At 33.7% G+C, this 20726-nt stretch overlaps 1 protein-coding gene and 1 non-coding gene across 3 annotated transcripts in view; both read left to right on the forward strand.

The window, feature by feature from the left end:
* KLHL1 (kelch like family member 1) overlaps window positions 1–20726 on the forward strand; it is a 352516-nt gene that overhangs the window by 161521 nt on the left and 170269 nt on the right. The window lies entirely within an intron of this gene.
* Window positions 15367–15469, forward strand: LOC123324417. Its single transcript, XR_006539792.1, has one exon. It is a non-coding gene; the product is annotated as a U6 spliceosomal RNA (small nuclear RNA).

Genomic DNA, 20726 nt, shown 5'->3' on the forward strand with positions numbered 1-20726 from the left:
ACGCTTCAAAACATGGGTTACTTCAGACAAGTGGATTTTATAAACCTGAAACATAGATAAGAGCACAGAACTCCATGACCATTTTGTTCCTCAGTTTCTGTTTTGTTTTGTTTTCGTTTCCCTGTCCAGCGCACTCTCCTTTCTGCCCAGTGCCACGGCATGGCAGGCAGCATTTCACCACGTTTAAGCTAGAGGCGGAAGCATGGCAGTAGGACTCATCAGGAGGCTACCATGTTCAATCAATAGCCTGGAAAGGTGGAAGTCTCAGAACTGGAGCAGAAGCCTCCCCGAGTCAGTGTGAGAGTAGCTGCCCTGTCCGTCCCCTACTCCAAAAATCCTATACATCATTCACTTGTCCTCCAGGGCCATTACAACAATGCCAGAGGAAAAGAGTGAACTTTACATGCTTTCTGTTCATGGTTTTGAAATATCTGACATTTCTTATGGTTTCTAGCTAGCAGCATGCTCGTTTTTTTTATCTTTACCAATAACCCTTCTAATAACCCATATATTAGAGTTTGCGTTGGGAGAATACTTGGAATTTAATTTAAAAAAATTAGAGTTTGCATTGGGAGAATACTTGGAATTTAATTTAAAAAAAATTAGAGTTCGCATTGGGAGAATACTTGGAATTTAATTTAAAAAAATTAGAGTTCACATTGGGAGAATACTTGGAATTTAATTTTAAATTGCTTGGCGTTTCTGCCATTAAAACAAAGTTCCTTTCATCCATAGTTTTCTCAGGACTATTATGTGATAAATTAGTAATAAAATTTGTGTTGAATGTTATCTTTTTTATTATTATTCATTACATTGTGTTACTACTTTTCATTATCTTATATACATACATGGTCTGGGTAATGAGTTTAAGTTAATATACAATTGTCAAGTTAGAAAAAGGCAAAATTTGACTTTCAACATTTCTTTGTTAATTGAAGAAATGAAGGTTGAATACAATGAGTGGCTTGGATGACAACTGCCTCCAGAGTTGGATGATCACAAGAAGTAAGGAAGCATGTGGAAGCTTCCCTAGAAAGGAACTTCTATTGTTTTTGTTTTTCTTTACTTCCTCTGTTCCTAAATTAAGCTTACAACTTTTTACAGGCAGTCATCCATGTTCTAACTCAGTCATTGGTACAATTCTAGTCTACTGGCTAGGATGAAGTTGATTTGAGTGGAGTTTTAAAAAATTGACTTTTGTGTTTAGTGTCATGTGCAAACAGGATATTCACATTACACTGAATAAACTGATAGAGATGTATAATAAATAGCAATATTATAACACATAATTATTCACTCATGTGATTGCAGTTTGACTACACAGAACTTTGTAATTGTTAGGGCTCATAAAATAACCACAATTAAATATGCATTTATGACAATTTCAAAGACTAATTAAGCATAATCACAGAGTATGCAATGAAAATTATAAGCTTTTTAAGGGTCCATTTTACATGCAGTCCAGTTCTCCTATTCAGATGCTCTTCAAATATGTTTCCTTTTTAGGTTTTTGTATCCAAACTGAAGATAATTCTATTTTACGAAACTTATCCTTCCACTTTCTTGATGTTGATGATGTTGAAGATAATAATATTCATCTACTTGAAAAGTATTCTATTCATTTAAAGATGGTGTCATTTGCATATTTTAATTTTATTTTCATTTGTCCTACTGAGCTATTTCTAAAACAAAGATATAGCAATAGCTGTATAAAATCACCACACACACACACACACACACACACAGAATCTACTATTTTTTTTTTTTAAGATTTTATTTATTTATTTGAGACAGAGAGAATGAGAGACAGAGAGCATGAGAGGGAGGAGGGTCAGAGGGAGAAGCAGACTCCCCGCTGAGCAGGGAGCCCGATGTGGGACTCGATCCTGGGACTCCAGGATCATGACCTGAGCCAAAGGCAGTCGCTTAACCAACTGAGCCACCCAGGCGCCCCAGAATCTACTATTAAAAATGTATTAGGTTTTCTTTATTGTCCAGCAGATATAAATGGCTGTGTAGTTACTGTTGTCTTGAGTTGATGCTATAGCAACAGAACTAACAAAGTATCAAGAAGGAATTAATGGAAGGAATTAATGTTACAAAATATCCTATAAGCACACATATAAAAGATTTTCATAGTAATTTGTGAGTAGTCCCCAAGTGTTTAATTATTTCAATCACTTAATCTATAGAATTCCCTTCTGTAACAAGTAATATTACTATATTATTAAAATAGTCCTGAAAGGGCTTCTTATGTGATGTCAGGAGAAAGGAAAGCCAGAAATTTTTTGGCTACAGTGTCCTTTTCAGTTTGCAAAGCACAAGAACAAGTTCTTCAACAAATGAAATCAGTGATATGCTTTTGATCAAGTATTCTGCTTCTCCCTTTCTCTCTGCTCCGCCCCCTGCTCGTTCTCTCTCTCTCTCATATAAGTAAATAAAATCTTAAAAAAAATAATTTGCACCTCATTAACTCATGTAAAATATTTGTATTTATATTTTCTGATGAGGTAATGAATCACATATTATGAAACTAATTTCTTTTTATGCTTCTCTTTTAGATTTTTCTTTTATTGTCAGTTTTCAGTTAAGGACTATACTTGTGCTTAAAGATCTTTGACAGTAATTTTTTAAAGAGGAATAAAAGGTAGAGGGATTGATTATAGTTCACAAGAAACATGATACATCCATCTTTGCTTGAAGAGAAACAGTCTGCCCTTTGTATGTAGGGCAGAGTTGAGATGGGGCAGATCATTTCCTTAAAGGAATGCTTTTAGAAATGTACTGTACAACCAGACAAAATTTAAGGAAAAAGTAACTTCTTGTAGATTATCAGGTATTTCCCCGCAGGCCGCAAGTTACTCTAAATATGTAATATTTTAATGCACAGAGCTGGGGGTTCCTGGGTGGCTCAGTCGATTAAGCCTCTGCCTTCTGCTTAGGTCATGATCCTAAGAGTTCTGGGGTAGAGCCTGGAGTCGAGCTCCCTGCTCCACGGAGAAGCTATTTCTCTCCTACTGCTGCTCCCCCTGCTTGTCTCTCTCTCTCTTTCTAATATAAATAAATAAATAAATAAATAAATATTTAAAAAATACTATGCACAGAGCTAGATGACGTGTTCTACAAGGTAACAAACTGCATCTGAATTGTTCACTTCTGGATTCTTAGTTCTTTTTTTTTTTTTTTTTTTTTTAAAGATTTCATTTATTTGACAGAGAGACACAGTGAGAGAGGGAATACAAGCAGGGGGAGTGGGAGAGGGAGAAGCAGGCTTCCCGCGGAGCAGGGAGCCCGATGTGGGACTCGATCCCAGGACCCCGGGATCATGACCCTGGCCGAAGGCAGACGCTTAACGACTGAGCCACCCAGGCACCCTGTATTCTTAGTTCTTAATATATAACTCCTTTCTCATTTTATTTATTTTTATTTTTTAAAGATTTTATTTTTAAGCAATATCTATACCCAATATGGGGCTCAAAATTACAATCCCAAGATCAAGAGTTGCATGCTCTACCAACTGAGCCAACCAGGCACCCCACACCTTTCTCATCTAGGTACAGGAATATGATATTTGAGAAAAAGAATAAACGAATAAATAATTTCAAATATTAATAATTTTAAATATGCTGTTATAAATTTTATTGACTTAAATGAAATCTAATGAATATTAATAAATTGGAGTAAAATATATTATCCTTATTCCACAATAATTAAAAATATTTATATTGTTCCCAATTTTACTTTCCATACCTCTTTATTAAAATATATTTGTAAATATATACATACAGGATACATCCATGATCTTTAAAGTTCTTTACCTTTTTTTTTATCAGTTATTTAAAAACTGTTCAACAGGTAACATACACCATGTATGATGTGTGTATATTTTTAAGTTTTTAGTGGATTCATTTCATAATCAAGATGTATATTTAATATTTTTGAGTATTTCTTTTTTTTTAAGATTTTTATGTATTTTTATTTAGACAGAGAGAGCATACAAGCAGGGGGAGGGGCAGAGGGAGAGGTAGAGAGAGAATACTTAAGTAGACTCCCCACTGAGAACCCCACTTGGAGCTCCATCTCATGACCCTGAGATCATGTCCTGAGCCAAAATCAAGAGTCAGATGCTCACCAACTGAGCCACACAGGGGCCCCCAAACTGATTTTAAATAAGAATAACTTTCATTTGAAATACTCAAAAATATTAGTAAGATTGAGCCCTGAATCATGCTCTGGCCTGGGTCTGGAACCTGCTGAAGATTGTCTGTCTTCCCATCTCCGTCTGCTCCCCCCCCCCGCTCACAATCTCTAAAAAAAAAAAAATAAAAAATAGTAATAATAAATAAAATAAAATCAGTTTTTATTGAAGGTCACTATGCTATCAAGGTATAAATATGTAAAATAAATATAAAATGTTTTGTTCAACACAAAGGGCACATACAAAAAAATTAATAGTAGGGCAAATGTATCCTATTTTCATATATGATTGCAGATCATATAGAACAGCACATCATAATTAAAAGTCACTGGATAATAGTAAGCAGAAATCAGAAAGTTCTGAAGAATGGAATTCAAATCCTGACTTCAATAAGTAAATTCAATAAACAATACATTTTAGGGGGTGGGCTTTATCCCAATAACCACTTATAACTATTCTTTTCTCTTTTTATGTAAGGTGATATTTATTTGAGCAACATAAAAAAAGATATTTTAATGATATTAGAGTTATAAAATTTACAATCAGTGAAAAGGTTTTCTTCGAAATAATGAAGAGCTGACTTTCAAAGCAAAATGGACTATTTCAGTGTTACTAAATCTAAGCAGATTTATTAAAGTCCGAATAAAGTTTCCAACCAGATGTTATACTATTCTAAGCAATTGTTAAAGGCAATTTGCATTTTAATTGGATCTAAAGTTAAAAGAACATGAAGAGATTTCCAAATATATGGATAGAGATGGGATTCAGTTTCTTTTCCAGTTTTTTTTTTTTAAAGGAAAATAAGCTGATTATCAGTTATAAAGTAGTGTTTCTATTTTTACTTCTGGTAATGGATAGGAATAAATGAGGATAACGAAATGATGAGGAGACAGGATAGCATAAAATGTAGAAGATACTTTTCAAATAAATATATTGCAATTGAACTAGAAGAAAATTGATGAGTTAAAATTAGGTTTTATTATATATAGTTGCTGATTAAGACATATATGCATAAATTTACATGCACAAATAGACATCTTTAGGAACACTGACTGCATATATTAATCCAGAAGAAAGGTTAGATTTTTAAGTAGTAAACTCTATAACCCTAGTTTACATAGTTCTGAAAATCTTCACTTTCCACAGATCATATACATATGTATTTATATTATGATCATCATTATCATATTAACTTTTACATCTTAAACTTTTATAAATTTGACACACTAGAAAAGGCATAAATAAAATATTGACAACAATGAGGACATCATCTTCATTAGTAAAGTTGGTTTTGTCATATGTTCTGACAGATACCACTGTAGAATACAGTAATACACTTTTCTCCTCTTTGGAAGTGCATTTTTCTCAATTATTCAGAAGGATTATGGGGAAGGATGTTATTAAATACTGAAAACTTGAAAATCCCAACTTTTCTCAAAGACTCTAAAGCTTGGTTTTTAAGTACTCAGTGATGCAGTGTGCGTTTGAATGGTGTGCTTCCACAGGTAAGAAGCCTTTAGTGATTTGTGATGGTTTTGTTGTCAGCAGACTGAAAACATCATTTGACTTAGGAAAGAATATTATTTTACTAGATCATTTAGAACCAAAAGTGAACAGTTGGATGAACTCACTTGAAATTCATCATAGTAAATTGACACTCTTTTCTTTTACTTTTGAAGTCATAAAATGCCCTGAGAATTATTGCTTTATTTTATTTCAAGAAGCCAGAAATATGAGTGATGTATTCCAGCTTAGTGCAAATAAAACTTGGTAATAAACATAACTTAAGACAAACAACTTCAAGATCTATAAACTTCCCCAAGTAAATATATCTTTTGGTAGCCTAGACAACAGAGATAGGAATCAACGGAGCCTCAGTTTCCAGGCCAAAATAAAATAACTTTTCTGATAGATCAACAGATGAAAAACTTACCAACTCCAAGAATCAGCTTGGGTGAACAGAGTAACATGAGCCAACCATCAGCTCTTCATTCAATGGTATTCTCCAATATCAAATGTTAGTAGAAAATAGGTTTATCTTATTGAACAAAGAACAAATCATAGGTTTATCTTATCACCAAAGAACAAAAAACTTTATCATAATATACAGTGCCCTTTATCTTATTTTTAAAAGCCAATATGATGTATATCAAATTAGATTTTGAAAGGTACATAATTCCCTCCAAATATTAGTTTTTATTGCTATTGTTGTTTTAATCTACACTATGACTAAATAATAAGATTTTGTACAAATATGATATTAGCATATCATATTTCTAACATTAAATGTTGTAACCTAAAATTTTAATTAATAATATCTTAAAATTTTTGACATTCCTTGAAGCTCATTTTTTTTCTCTTGATGCTCATTTTTAAAATAATTTACGAGATACCAGACACCTTTGAGATTAAGGAAAAAATGGTCCAAATCCTGGCATAGATATTGCAGAAATAATTCTTACTAGATAGATAGACACCCAGGTGGCTCAGTTGGTTAAGTGGCCGGCTCTTGATTTTGGCTCAGGTCATGGTCTCTGGGTGCTGGGATCGAGCCCTGTGTTGGGCTCCAAAATTAGCAGGGAGCCTGCTTCAGGATTCGATCTCTCTCTCTCTTTCTCTCCCCCTCTGCACCTCCCCCATCCCCCGCTTGCTCACTCTTTCTCTATAATAAATAAATAAATCTTAGAAACAAATGAGTAAACTAGATAATTTCTCAAGTCTCTCTTTAAAACATTAGGTAAAAGTCTAAGCTGCACTCTTTATTTGTTTGTTTATTTTATCCAGAATATGTTCCCATCAGTGCTGCTTTGGTTTTGGCCAACAATCTCATTTTTTAACTAGTTTGTTTCCAATTCCATTATATCCTAATTGCTGAAGGTGTGTGAGATTTCAACACTTCTTAGATGAAAAAAGAAGGTAAAGTATAAGAAAAAAATGCACTGAAAATTATAAGACTCAGCTTTTTTTTTTTTTAAAGATTTTATTTATTTATTTGAGACAGAGAGAATGAGAGAGAGAGAGCACATGAGAGGGGGGAGGGTCAGAGGGAGAAGCAGGCTCCCTGCCGAGCAGGGAGCCCGATGCGGGACTCGATCCAGGGACTCCAGGATCATGACCTGAGCCAAAGGCAGTCGCTTAACCAACTGAGCCACCCAGGCGCCCAAGACTCAGCTTTTTAACTGTTCAATAAAACTGTGTGTCTTTGAGCAATTCACTCGAGATCTCTCTCATTAACTGTAAGATGATGTAGTTTATTTGCAATCATACTAGTCCCATGTGGTCCCTTGCAGCCTTATGATTTTCCAAATATCTTGTTAAATCTGAAATTCCATGAACTGTGAATGCATTTCTAGATAAGGTGGATAAGTGCCATTTTATCATTAAATAATAAAACCTTAGTGTCACTACAAGTAGAACATTATCTGATAACAGTAGGGGATCAACAAATAATTATGGAAGAATGAGTAAACATTTTCCTGCTTCCAAATGTTTTATGTTTTATAAAAACAACATTATTGAGGTAATAATTCACCAACCATAGAATTCACCGATTTAAAGTGTACAACTCAATGCTTTTTAGTATATTCACAGAATTGTACCTCCATCACTATAATCAGTTTTCAAACATTTCCATCACTTTATAAAGAAACCCGGTATCTATTAATAGTAACCACCCCCCCATTGAAATCATGCAGTATGTGGACTTTTGAGACTGGCTTCTTTTTGCTTGGTATAACATTTTCAAGATTCATTCTTGTTATAGCATATGCTAGTACTTCATTTCTTTTTATTACCAAATAATATTACACCACATAGAACCCCATTTTCTGTATCTATTCATCCTCTGATGGACATTTGAGTTGTTTACACTTGGAGCCATTATGAATAATCCTGCTATTCATATACAAGTTTTTTTTTAAGATTTTATTTATTTATTCATGAGAGAGAGAGAGAGAGGGGGGCAGAGGCAGAGGGAGAAGCAGGCTCCCCGCGGAGCAGGGAGCCCGATGCGGGGCTCAATCCCAGGACCCTGGGATCATGACCTGAGCCGAAGGCAGACGCTTAACCGACTGAGCCACCCAGGCATCCCCATATACAAGTTTTTGTGTGGACATAATATTTTCATTTTTTTGGAAAGGTAATCAGAAATGAAGTGGTTGTATAGTATCTATGTTAAAGATTCTAAAGACCTAGCAGATTGTTTTTCAGAGTAGCCGCACCCATTTCACATTCCCTACAAGAGTGTCTAAGATTTCAATTTCTCTATATCCTTGCCAATATTTTTTTATTAACTTTCTTCTTAATTATAGCCACCTTGTGGTTGTGAAGTGATAACTTGTTTTGATTTGCATTTCTCCAATCCTCATGAAATTCTACATCTTTTCATGTACTTATTAGATATTTTTACATCTTCTTTGGAGAAATCTCTCTTCTGTTCTTATTGTTGAGTTATAAAAGTTCTTTATGTATTAGAGACTTTCTCTGGGCTTGGCACAAATGGCTTTACATGCATTAGTGAAACATCCCTGTGAGATAGGTAAAACTATTGTTCTCATTTCGTAGATGAGAAAACCAAGATACGAGATTAAATGTCTTGCCAAAAGCTACCCAGCTAATGAATTGTAGATATTGAATTCTAATATACAGCACAAGTATTAACCACTATGTATCACTGCCTTAGGTTTTACTTAAAAAATATATTATCCAAAGATGAAGATAACTTTTCAAAACTGGTTTTTAAAAACATGATTGGAGAAAGTACATATTTTCACCTTAATTTAAGTAAATAATGTGGGATAATGTAATCAATGTCAAACATGGACTATATATGTAAAATATTTTAGGAAGTATAAAGCACGGGGGTGCCTGGGTGGCTCAGAGGGTTAAGCAGCTGCCTTCGGCTCCGGTCATGATCTCAGGGTCCGGGGATCGAGCCCCGCTTCGGGCTCCCTGCTCGTCAGGGAGCCTGCTTCTCCCTGTCCTACTCATCTTGCTTGTGCTCTCTGATTCTCTCTCTCAAATAAATAAATAAAATCTTAAAAAAAAAGAAGTATAAAGTGCAAGGCTAATGAAAGGCATCATTATATTTTTATCAACACACCTCGGTTTACTTCTAATCTTAGAAGAGCAGGTGTTGCTCCAACTATTCAAGACTAATTCTTCCACTTCTTGATCTCAACCCTCCTCTATTATTATTAGAACTTTTTCCTGTTAAATGCCTTCTTTTATAAATTGTCTTTTTTTTTTGCACTGATACAATCTAACCAAAATGTTTTTCTTTATTTTCACTTCCCCATCACCATCCACTCTGCAGTATAATCTTAAAGTTACTGTAATAATTATGAGAAGGAGATGACTCAGCTTAGTTGGCACTGAGACCTTTAAATAATGATGGAAGCTCGAGTTTGGCTGTAGATTACACTTTGAGAGATTTTCAGGGTACTTGGGAATTAAGGAATATTTGTTTATCCTCTATCCACCTGTTCCTTATTCTTTCTCTCCACTATACACCCATAACTTAAGACATACTGTCTAATGGAGAATAGGCAGTCTACAAAATAAATCCAGAAAGAAATTTAGTAGGCTTGTTTGATCTGGGTTTCATCTGGTATCATCATTCAAAAATACCTTACCAGGAGAGAGAAAGAAAACTTGCTGCATGCCAATACTAAACAAATTCATAGTGATAAGGTTCCTTTTGATCTAGACAGAAAAAAATGGGAACCCTGAATGTTTCAATAGGCATAAAGAGGACAGCAAGCTGTAGAAAGATGTTAAAGCTTTAGGGCATGTTAAGTCCCCAGGCCTTCATATTTTGGAACAAAATATAGAAGCAATGGTTACCTGAGTAATTGGGGCAGCTTGACTTTTCCTAATATATAAGAAATAAGCTCCCCAAATATTATAATGATATTTCCATATCCAGATAAGGATTGTATCCTTTCAACACCACTAAATTTCTTATTGAACCTTATTTTATACTGGCTCACTCTTAGTATATAAGATGGGGAAATAGGTAAAAGTGACTTATAAACAAACATTTTCCAAAGTTAAAACATAATGCTAATACAAAGAAAAAATCATGAGTCACACAAATATATATTGAGCACATGCCGTATAATTTTTCTTATGAATGAGAGTATCAGCAGGGTGGTAAACTAGTTTAAAGAGACCAAAGTCACTAAGAATAAGAATGCCGAAATAAACTTGCAAAATTAAAGACAAAGCCAGTTAATGTCCTACAAGGCATTGAACTTTAAGCATTATTGTTTCTCTTTTCCACAGGCAGAAATTATTTGCAACTATCATTATTCTGCAAGTTAATATGTAATTTCACAGAGCTTAATCTCTAATCAATAGAAATGGTAAATCAAACAAATGTATATTCTCCTAGAAAATTAAATAATTCTTCAATGGTGACTTTCATGTTCCAATATAACATTAAAATGATATACAGTCATCCATGTATCTTATTTACAAGTGTCGCATAATATTTCTTAGCTACATAGAGAGCAGAAAGGACAAGCAATTACAGTTTCTTTACAATTTCACCAAAATACTATTAAAAATTAGAACAGATTACTATAAGACAGATAACATTCTAAGTATTATATATTAACTATTTTAATCCTAGCAATGCTTTGAGATAGTTAGTATCTTTACAGTCAAAGAAACTGAGGCAAAGAAAAGTTAATTAACTCACTGAACTGTACTCGTTCTGAGTATATGAGCCAGAATTCAGATTAGGGGAACTAGCTTCTAAGTCTATAACTTTAACCATTTCACTATATTGCCTCTCACTAACTCTCCATCTTATTTCCTGATTCCTCTTCAACAATTTTAGTGCCAAAAGAGAATCTCTCTTCCCATCAACACTTCCTAAAATCACCTCAAAGAGCAATATAATAGCCCTAACAATGATGATGATGATGATGATTCTGTTCAAAAACTGGCATTTTAAAAAGCAATGTAAGTGTAAATAAAAGCATCTTAACAATGTAATGTTTTTGATCTGTAGTTGACACTGAAAAATTTGAAGTTTTCCTATAATCACAATATCAACACAAGAACCCTAGCACCTGCCCTCCAAACCAGATCACCACCTCTAAGCAACTCTGAAGTAGAAATTCTTGAATCCGCATTGCACTCTGGATTCAGTCTCCACTAAGGCATAGGAAAGCTATGGCCAAATGGACCAGTGACCCCCACAGTTTGAAAATCCAGTTGTACTTTTCTGTCCCAATTTTCTGCAGTGTTAGACCCTAATGAACACTTTCTTCTTTAGATTGCCTCTAACCTTGAATTTTGAGGCCACCTTCATTACTGTTTTCCTTTCTCTCTTACCATTGACTGAATCTGATTTCTTCCCTTTTGCCTAGAGTTCACTACTCTGTTAAATCTCTCATCTGTTCTTACCTGAGATGTTAATTAGCTTCTATTTCTTTTTCTCCCCATCTAATTCATTTAAAAATATTTTATAATGGGGCACCTGGGTGGCTCAGTCGTTGAGTGTCTGCCTTCGGCTCAGGTCATGATCCCAGGGTCCTGGGATCGAGTCCCGCATCGGGCTCCCTGCTCGGCAGGAAGCCTGCTTCTCGCTCTCCCACTCCCCCTGCTTGTGTTCCTGCTCTCGCTATCTCTCTCTCTGTCAAGTAAATAAATAAAATCTTTAAAAAAAATAAAAAAATAAAATAAAATAAATATTTTATAATGTAATATTTGAAATTTATTTGTAATGTTTTCAAATATTTTATTTGTAAATGTTTATTCATTTTAAGCAGTTTATTTTATAAAATTTGAAACTTAGAATATATATTAATATTATAAAGTATAATACTCAAATAACTTTCCACCATAGTGGTACCTAACTTAAAAATCAAACTTCTTAAGTACACTTATACCTGTGCACTCCATGAAATCCTTTCTACCTGTTGTTCCCTCAATGGTAAACATTATTCTTGGAGGATAGTAAGAATTTTGTGTTTTCAATACATGTGTTCTTTGTAATGTATTTATCACACCTGTATGTATCCCTAAATGTATATTTTTTAGTTGTGCTTATTCTCGAGCTTTTTTTTTAAGATTTTATTTATTTGAGAGAGAGAGAAAGAGACAGAGACCACGTGCAGGGGGAGGGGCAAAGGAGGAAGGAGAAGCAGACTCTTCCCTGACCAGGGATCCAGATGCAGGGCTCCATCCCAGGACCCTGAGATCATGACCTGAGCTGAAGGCAGATGCTTAACCAACTGAGCCACCCAGGTGCCCTGTTGTCGACCTTTATAAAAATTGCTTAAGTCATAGTTTTCAGTGGAGTAAAAATAACATTTTATTATTTAATTTTCTTAAGTTAGGTGGCTAATTTCCTTAAACCCAAATGTGGTTAAATCTATTGGCAGCTAAACATTCTTTAGTGTTTCCCCAATAATAAGTATAAACTGTTAGCATACAGTGATTTTATAATCTGGTGCCTACCTACTTTTCCAGCCATATTACCAGATTTCCCTGGACCTCTGCTACCCTGCCATACTCAATACTTACAGCTCCACACCATTCCGTGATACTTCATCACTCTGTGTCCTTACACACTATTCTCCTTCTACCTAAGCCTTTTACTCTTCCTGCATGTGTTCTCAAAATTCTAACTTAATTTTCAACCCTAAAATATAACTTAAATGTTCCCTTACATATCTCCTAGCCACCCTGAAAACTTTTACTATGCTTTCATATAACCTTGTCCTTACATCGGTTGTAGAACTTATTACATTTTATGTGTATTATTTATTCCTAATCTCCATGAGACATTAGTTTTTTTAAAAGTTAGAATCTACTGGTCTACCTCACCTACAACTTGAAAAAATATATTGTTTTGATTGAATGATCAGGCAAATGAACAAATAATAGACTAAGCTTATGAATGAGGAAAAAAGGGGAATAAAATCCCACACAATATTTGAGAAAAGGAAAGAATAGGAACAGGGTTAGGATTTAGAGGCTGGCTTCACACTGAGTTTGAAATGACCAAGTTTCATCAAATAGGGAGGACAGAACTTTAAGAGAGATCTGTTGCATGCATTTGGAATACTATGAAATAGTTTCAGAAATAATTTTAAGCCTGGATTAATTCAACTCTCAGTCTGTATACAATAATATTTATGTAGCAAATGCTCATTTGAAATGCCTAAGATATTGCTGTGCAAGACTGTGCTGTGCTGAATAGAACCCTATTATTGCACTCACATTGATGGATGGGGATTATAAGATTATATCTGCCTTAATAGACGTCCTACAAGACACATGCATTATAAATCATGTTGCCGACAATAAAAGTGACTTGACCTGCTGTATAACTTTATCTTATCAGATTTCTAGTAAGGTGTTTGATAATGTTTCTTTTTACTAAAGAAAGAGGTTTTTAATTTATCCCAAAGAAAATTATTGCAATTGCAACCCTGCTTTAGTTCTTTACTGGCTAGATTTTCTTATGGAAAAGAAATATATGTCCCCTGTTACTTGGTCAGTAAAATCATTTACATTTTCACATACAGAAGTCCCATTATCTGCTAAGTTGGTGCTGAAACAGCATGAGGCATTAATTGTTATGCAGAAATAGACTTATGAATATGCTAAAATAGGATAGGGGTTAACATTTATGACTGCTTATGTATTTGTATATTTAATGTTCCTGTTTATTTCATGTGCAACCTTTACTTTATGAGTGAATACAGAGGAGAATTAATGTTTGTGAGCGGTTTTGTGTCAGAGATAATATGTGAACAGTTATGTTTGCTGACCTCTCTCTTTTTCTTCTAAGAACATTTGTGAATGAAAAATTCAATGAACAAGAATTTTTTTCATTCACTGTTACGCTTTGTTCTGTGATTATGTTTGGTATAAAGAGGCATATCTGTATACATCTCCATAAAATAAAGAGCTCAAGACAGTCATAAATTTATGTAAAATCTAATATTTTCTAAGAACATGTCAAAACAACACAAATACCCAAGATAACCTATTTACGCCTTGCTATATTACTCATCAATTTAACTTTCTTAAATTTTTTCAACCAAAAGATATTTTTACATTAATTTTTCACTCCCTTTTACTTTCTTGTATGCGTGAAGTAACGTTGCCTAATCCTTCATGGTGACATTAATTTAGGAATGTCACTTTCGTTATACCCATGTCATTGGGTTTGGCCTGAATATCTGTTAAAATAACACTGTAAATTACAAATGGACTAATGCTTTATGTCTTTAAACATTTATTTACTTTCTTAATTTTGTTACAGTGGGGTTAACCTAGGATTCACTTACTGTCTTCCAAAGTTTAGAGATAGACAAGTTCACATACATTTTAAATGAATGGGAATTCTGGTAAAGATAGTAAGCACTGTTTTCATAACTCCTTTCACAACTCTCCAAATGAATGGAAAAACACAGAACAAAGAAAAAAGTTCATCTGCATTTGAGCTAGTGAATTATAATAACTCATGATGTAAACTCTGAAGAAAAAAGCTGCCAAACCAAGTAAAAATTAGGTCCAATGTAAAAGGGAAGCATCAATTTGACATATATCTTTAGTTTCTATCATTATACCAGCAGGCGAGTTGTGTGAAAAAGTGGACTCTACTTTGGAGATATGAAAGGACATGGCTAGGCCATAAGAAAAATGAGGGCACCCCACTTTTGTTCCATCAGCTAAGCTAAAATAATGGGAGAAGCAGAACTGAAAGAAACATATTCAACTTTTTTTTTTTTTTTTGAACCAATTGTAACCTAAACTTGAAGATGAGGCAGCACCAAATAGAGAACAGAAATATCTGAGTACATTGTTTTGGACAGTGGGCTCTGAAGATTGCCTCAGGCTGCCCTGGTTTGCTCTGGGTACCCAGACTGGGTTGAAGTCTCAGACATTCCCCTGAACTTACTATTAGACCCTCCTGCAGATCTGGCCTTGGCTGTGTGATTGGGGATTCCATCTAGTTGTAGAGAAAATTGGCGTCAGTAATGTACCCAGTATGCATTTTTCTGCCACCTGTCTTATTTATCTTTTCCACTCAAGCAACTTCACAGCTGAACAAAACACCACAAATCAACAATCTAACCAACCAGTTTAAAGGCCATGGATAGAATTCAAATTATGTCAGTTAAAAAAAGAAGAATCAACGCTTGCTTGGGCAGCACACATACTAAAATTGGAACAATACAGAGAAGATAAACATGCCCCCCATGCAAGGATGACATGCAAATTTATGAAGCGTTCCATATTAAAAAAAAAAAAGAGGAATCAGTTAAGGAAAATTGGCAGCATCTGTTCTGGACACGTATCAGTCCCAGATACTAGATAAACATGTTTCCTTTGAATAGTAATTATCATCATCATCATCTGTAATAACAACAACAAACCTTACAAATAAGTGAAGGACATAAATATTGTATGTAAGATATGCAGATGCTTTGAAAGAATATTTTACTTAGTATAGAAAAGGAGTAAAATTTCCAGAGCTCTTTTCATTTTTTTTTTTTTCAGAGCTCGTTTCATTGAGTGTAACATTGAAGAATAGAATATCCAAGCCTCAGATACTTGCTACTTTTGGGGCAAAATGCCAACTTAGCCCATGATGGTGCAAGGCAAGTTTGGCCATTTCTTCTGATTCTATAGTTCAGGTACATATTACTAAGACACAGAAGTTGTATTTCCAAAAGTTCATAGAGGAACAAAATATTGCTCAGAATTGTGAATAGTTTGTATGTTTGATTATGGAGTATGTGAGAAATAATGTCAAATAAAAAGCTGGAAAATTGGTAGATGATCATCTCTGAAGGGATTCTGTTATCATAATAATAACTTGAATATTTCTCCTATAATTGAACAGGAGATTTTGAAAGCTTTTAGGTATGAGAATTCTACGAACTGTGTCTTACTGAGACAAGAGAGGAGAATGTAGTTAATCGATTGGAGGAAGGGCACCCTAGAAGGGAGAATTGTTGTAGGCCACCACAATAATCTCTTTAGGAGATGGCTGCACTTAGACTCTTAGAAAGGAGGATTTCAGAAATGTTACAGAGGCAGAAAGCACCTGATGAGATTAGACACTAAGTCCAGTTGAGCCTGACCTTTAATTACATTGTATTGTTGTGGTTGACTCTAAACTATATTAGGTTTGTGGCTTCATTAAAGGAGTCCAGTTATCAAGAACATCTGCAATTAGCTGACATAAAGTGACTGTACAAAGATATCTTTTTGTGAAGTGCTAGCAAAGCAAGGAAGGTAAACAAATAAATAAACAAGTCATTTACTTTGTTTCTTCCTCATACAACATTCAATTTCATGGCCAGTCAAAAATAAATAGTGTATATAAAACTCCATGCTGTATGAGACGAAATACAAGTAGCATTTTAGGAGAAAATATTTAAAACATTTAATTAAAAAAGATTACTCTTCATAATATGAACCAGATTTACAAGTTATTTAAAAAAAATGAGTGAACCAATTTAAAAATGTGGCAAAACATAAAAACCCAGGAAGCCATAGTACTAAACTTTAGTGACAATTAAATGAAGATTAGAGCAAACATGCTACTTTACTTTTCTCCTATAAGGTTATCAAAAATAAATCAATAAAATTTAAGTCTAATAACAGTCATTGGGAAGGTGAAGTAAAATACAGTATTTCAATAATTGTTGTTAAGAATGTAAATTCTGGAAGCAATTTGGCCATACTGATTAAAATAGCAAGTACGGGGTGCCCCACGGCAAATCAATCTCAATTTTAGGAATCAGTGCTATGGAAATACATGTGTAAGTACAGATGTTAGACAATAAAGTACACTTCAGATATTTTAGTAAAGTCAGTCACTGAAATGACTACCTAAACTATCTATAAGCCTCACTTGTGAAGTAAAATATAGTGCTATACTGCTACCAAAATGTGATAGAAGGATAATTTACTGACATCAAAAGATATCTGGGACATAATGTCATACCAAAGGAAAAATAAAACAAAAGCTTTGCAGAAAACAATATATAGCAGAAAAATGGTTTTGTGTATATATGTGTCTGTGTGTATACATGTATTTGTATGCCTGAGTGTAGGTGTGTGAGTGAATATATACTTATACAGAAAGAGAAGGAGAGAGCATGACAAAATTATACTCCAAACTTAGTTATTGCTAGATACGTCTTTATTGCCATTTTATTACCTGTTTTGTGGTGGTTTTTGAAGATTTTCACTGATCCTTTCTTGTATTTCTCTCTTTTGTGGTTTGCTGGTTTTCTTTAGTGATATATTTGGATTACTTTCTCTTTACTTTTTGCATACTTATTAGTGGGTTTTGATTTGTGGTTAGCATTCAGTTTGTATATAATATGTTCCCCATATAGCAGTCTATATTAAGTTGATGGTCGCTTAAGTTTGAAACCATTCTTTATTCTTCTGCTCCCCACGTTTTAGGTATATGGTGTCATATTTTACATTCTATTATTTTGTGAGTTCCTTGACTGATATTTTACAAAAATATTCATTTTTTTCACAGCTTTGTGTTTCTTACTTTCATACTGTCACTTTTGGTCTTTCCTTTCCATTGAGTCCTGCAGAGCTAGTTTAGTGGTCATGAACTCCTTTAGTTTCTGTTGGTCTGGGAAACTCTTTATCTCTCCTTCTATTGCAGGGTAGAGTATTTGACTACAGATTTTTCGCATTCAGCAATTTGAATATATCATGCCACTGTCTTGGGCTTTGAAAGTTTCTGCTAAAAACCTCCTGATAGTCTTATGGGGGTTTCCCTTATATGTGACTGTCTTCTTCCATCTCAATGTTTTTAAATTTTCTTTCTTTATCATTATATTTTGCCATTTTAATTATAATATGTCTTGGTGTGGATCTACTTTTGTTGATTTTGTTGGAGGTTCTCTGGGTCTCCTGGGTCTGGATATCTGTAACCTTCCCCAGATTAGGGAAGTTTTCAGCTATTATCTCTTCAAATAAATTTTCTGCCCCCTTTTCTCTCTTCTTCTTCCAGGACTCCTATAATGCGAATGTTATTACATTTGATGGAGTCCCTGAGCTCCCTAAATCTATTCTCATTTTGCATAATTCTTTTTTCTCTATTATGTTCAGCTTGATTACTTGCTCTGTCTTCTAGATCATTAATTTGTTCCTCTGCTTCTTCCAGCCTGCTATTCATTCCATCAGTCTTGTTTGTCATTTTGTTTATTGAGCCCTTTATCTCTGCTGTGTTATTCCTTACTTCTGTATCAAACTTAGTATGAAATTCTTTGTGGCATATTGGCCATTCATTATGTGGTTTGCAAACATTGGAAATTTATGAAACACTATTAAATTTTGGAGGCCAAGGTAGTCCAGTAAATATACTTTAAAAGCTTCCAGGCATCTTTGTTAGAGATGGTGAGACAATGTTAAGTATGACAATATTTTTCTAGCAGGAAAAGTTTTCAGTGCGGGGGGATTGGCCAGACTATTTGGAGACCACAAAGGAGGGGACTCTTGACTAAGGAACTTAAGAAAGATTTCACAGTGGATTTAATGCCTCATAAGAGGCTTGAGAAAAAGGAAAGAAAACAAAAGAAAAAGAAAGAAGACCAATAGCAATGGATAGAAAGAATATAGTAACATATTAATTACTGATAACTTCTGGATTTATTACATTGTTTTTACTAGCTTTATAAAGTGTCTTTCATAAACTCAGAGGGCTTTATAATGCAATTTTGTGTTTTATCCTCATTATGTAGTTGTGTATTAAAATATAGGGACTTCTATTCCATTAAAAACTTCTAGAAATTATTTCCAAGACACACAATGTCATTCATGGAATGAATAGGAACATTTTTATGATCTATATCATTGATATTTAATAAACTATTGGGAAAACATTTTGACAGTAATGAGAAAACATCTGGACTTCAAGATAAGTGGTTTTTTTTTTAACTTTCTCCAATAATGACTGCAAAGTCTGAATATGTTCTACTTTAATAATGATGTCATTTTGTATATATTTTGTGACCTTTCTTTTCTTTACTGGACATATTTCCTGTTTAACCTCCCTTATATTGTAATTTTGAAAGAAAATTCTTTGGAATAATATTATGTGAAATATTTTACAACGGGGTTATATTTTCACTCCAGAAACATTATTTATGTGGATGTAGATCCCATTTTGAATAAATTCTCGTGCATCTCAAGGTGTGCTTATTTTGCACAAGTTCTGCCATAAATTAGAGGCAGTTAAGATTTCCTCTGGGCTAAAATATGAGTAAGCATCTAATTTGCAGTTTTATTCCTCTTTTCTTTTCTTTTCCTTCTCTCTCTCTCTCTTTTGAACATCCAGTGAAATATTCCCCCTTTTAATATATCATTGTATTATGTAGTTATATAATATTACTTATATATAATGAAAGTAGATAATTAGTTGTCATAATTTAGTTGAAGCCATACTTAGGAGCCAGGATTTACCTTAAATAGAATGAGTACTTTTAGCTATATGTATCATGTAAATATATTAATATTTAAGATTATTTTAAGTGATATTTTTAATGTGGAGAGAAAACATAGTCTCAAAAAAGAAAAATATCACTTGTAACATGATAGACAAAATACTGTAATCAACTCTACATTATTTGATCAATTTGGAAGAAATATTGATAAATACGAATTCACTTATTATATTGTTCAGCCTTTATTTGCCAGTGGAAACAAAGATAATATAAACCAACATCCCCTATACCTTTGGAAATTGATGTCTAAATCAGCTAGTGTAATGAATATGCATTTATTTTGGTCATTGTGTAATTAAACAAGTTATACTTGTTGAAAAGATGTAATAACTCATATATTGTATATAATATATATTTCATTTTATTTGTCAACAAAGAATTTTTATTTTAGTGAAAGTTTTTTCACATTTTTCTCAAATTCTTCCCATACTAAACTTAGGGAGTAAATAAACTATGTAATTTTTCTACTTTTGACTGAAATGTTGAATCAGATCACAGAAAGAAAGGATAACTGCCCAAGGAACAAATTCTTATGTCAACTCTTCTCATACACCATTTCTTCACCATATTCAGACTTAAATGACAATACTAATAACTGATAATTACACTTTAATCTACAACTTCTCATTCTCCTGACTCTCTGAACATGTTTCTCAATGTTTTTCCTTGGCTACTCTCACCATTCCCCTGCCCTTCACTCCTAGGGTTCTAGTCTTTTTTCTCTTCTCTTAATAATCTATATTTACTCAGTACTTCCATGACCTATGGCTTCAATAATTATTCACAAACCACAACTCAGACTGAGACCTCAGTTCTTATTCTGAAATCCCTCAAAATTTTCCCCATCTCCATTTTGCTTTATTATAATCTATCCTGCATCCTACTATTATAATCTTTCTATGTAAAAAGCTGGGAATTCTATGAATTGGTTTTCCATTCCCTTCAGTATAAAGCCCCAACTCCTTTCAAGACCCTTAAACACTCTTTTAATGGTCTCTATTTCATCAAATCAGCAG

Source organism: Neomonachus schauinslandi, chromosome 3 (genome assembly GCF_002201575.2).
Source record: "Neomonachus schauinslandi chromosome 3, ASM220157v2, whole genome shotgun sequence".
Taxonomy (NCBI): Eukaryota; Metazoa; Chordata; class Mammalia; order Carnivora; family Phocidae; genus Neomonachus; species Neomonachus schauinslandi.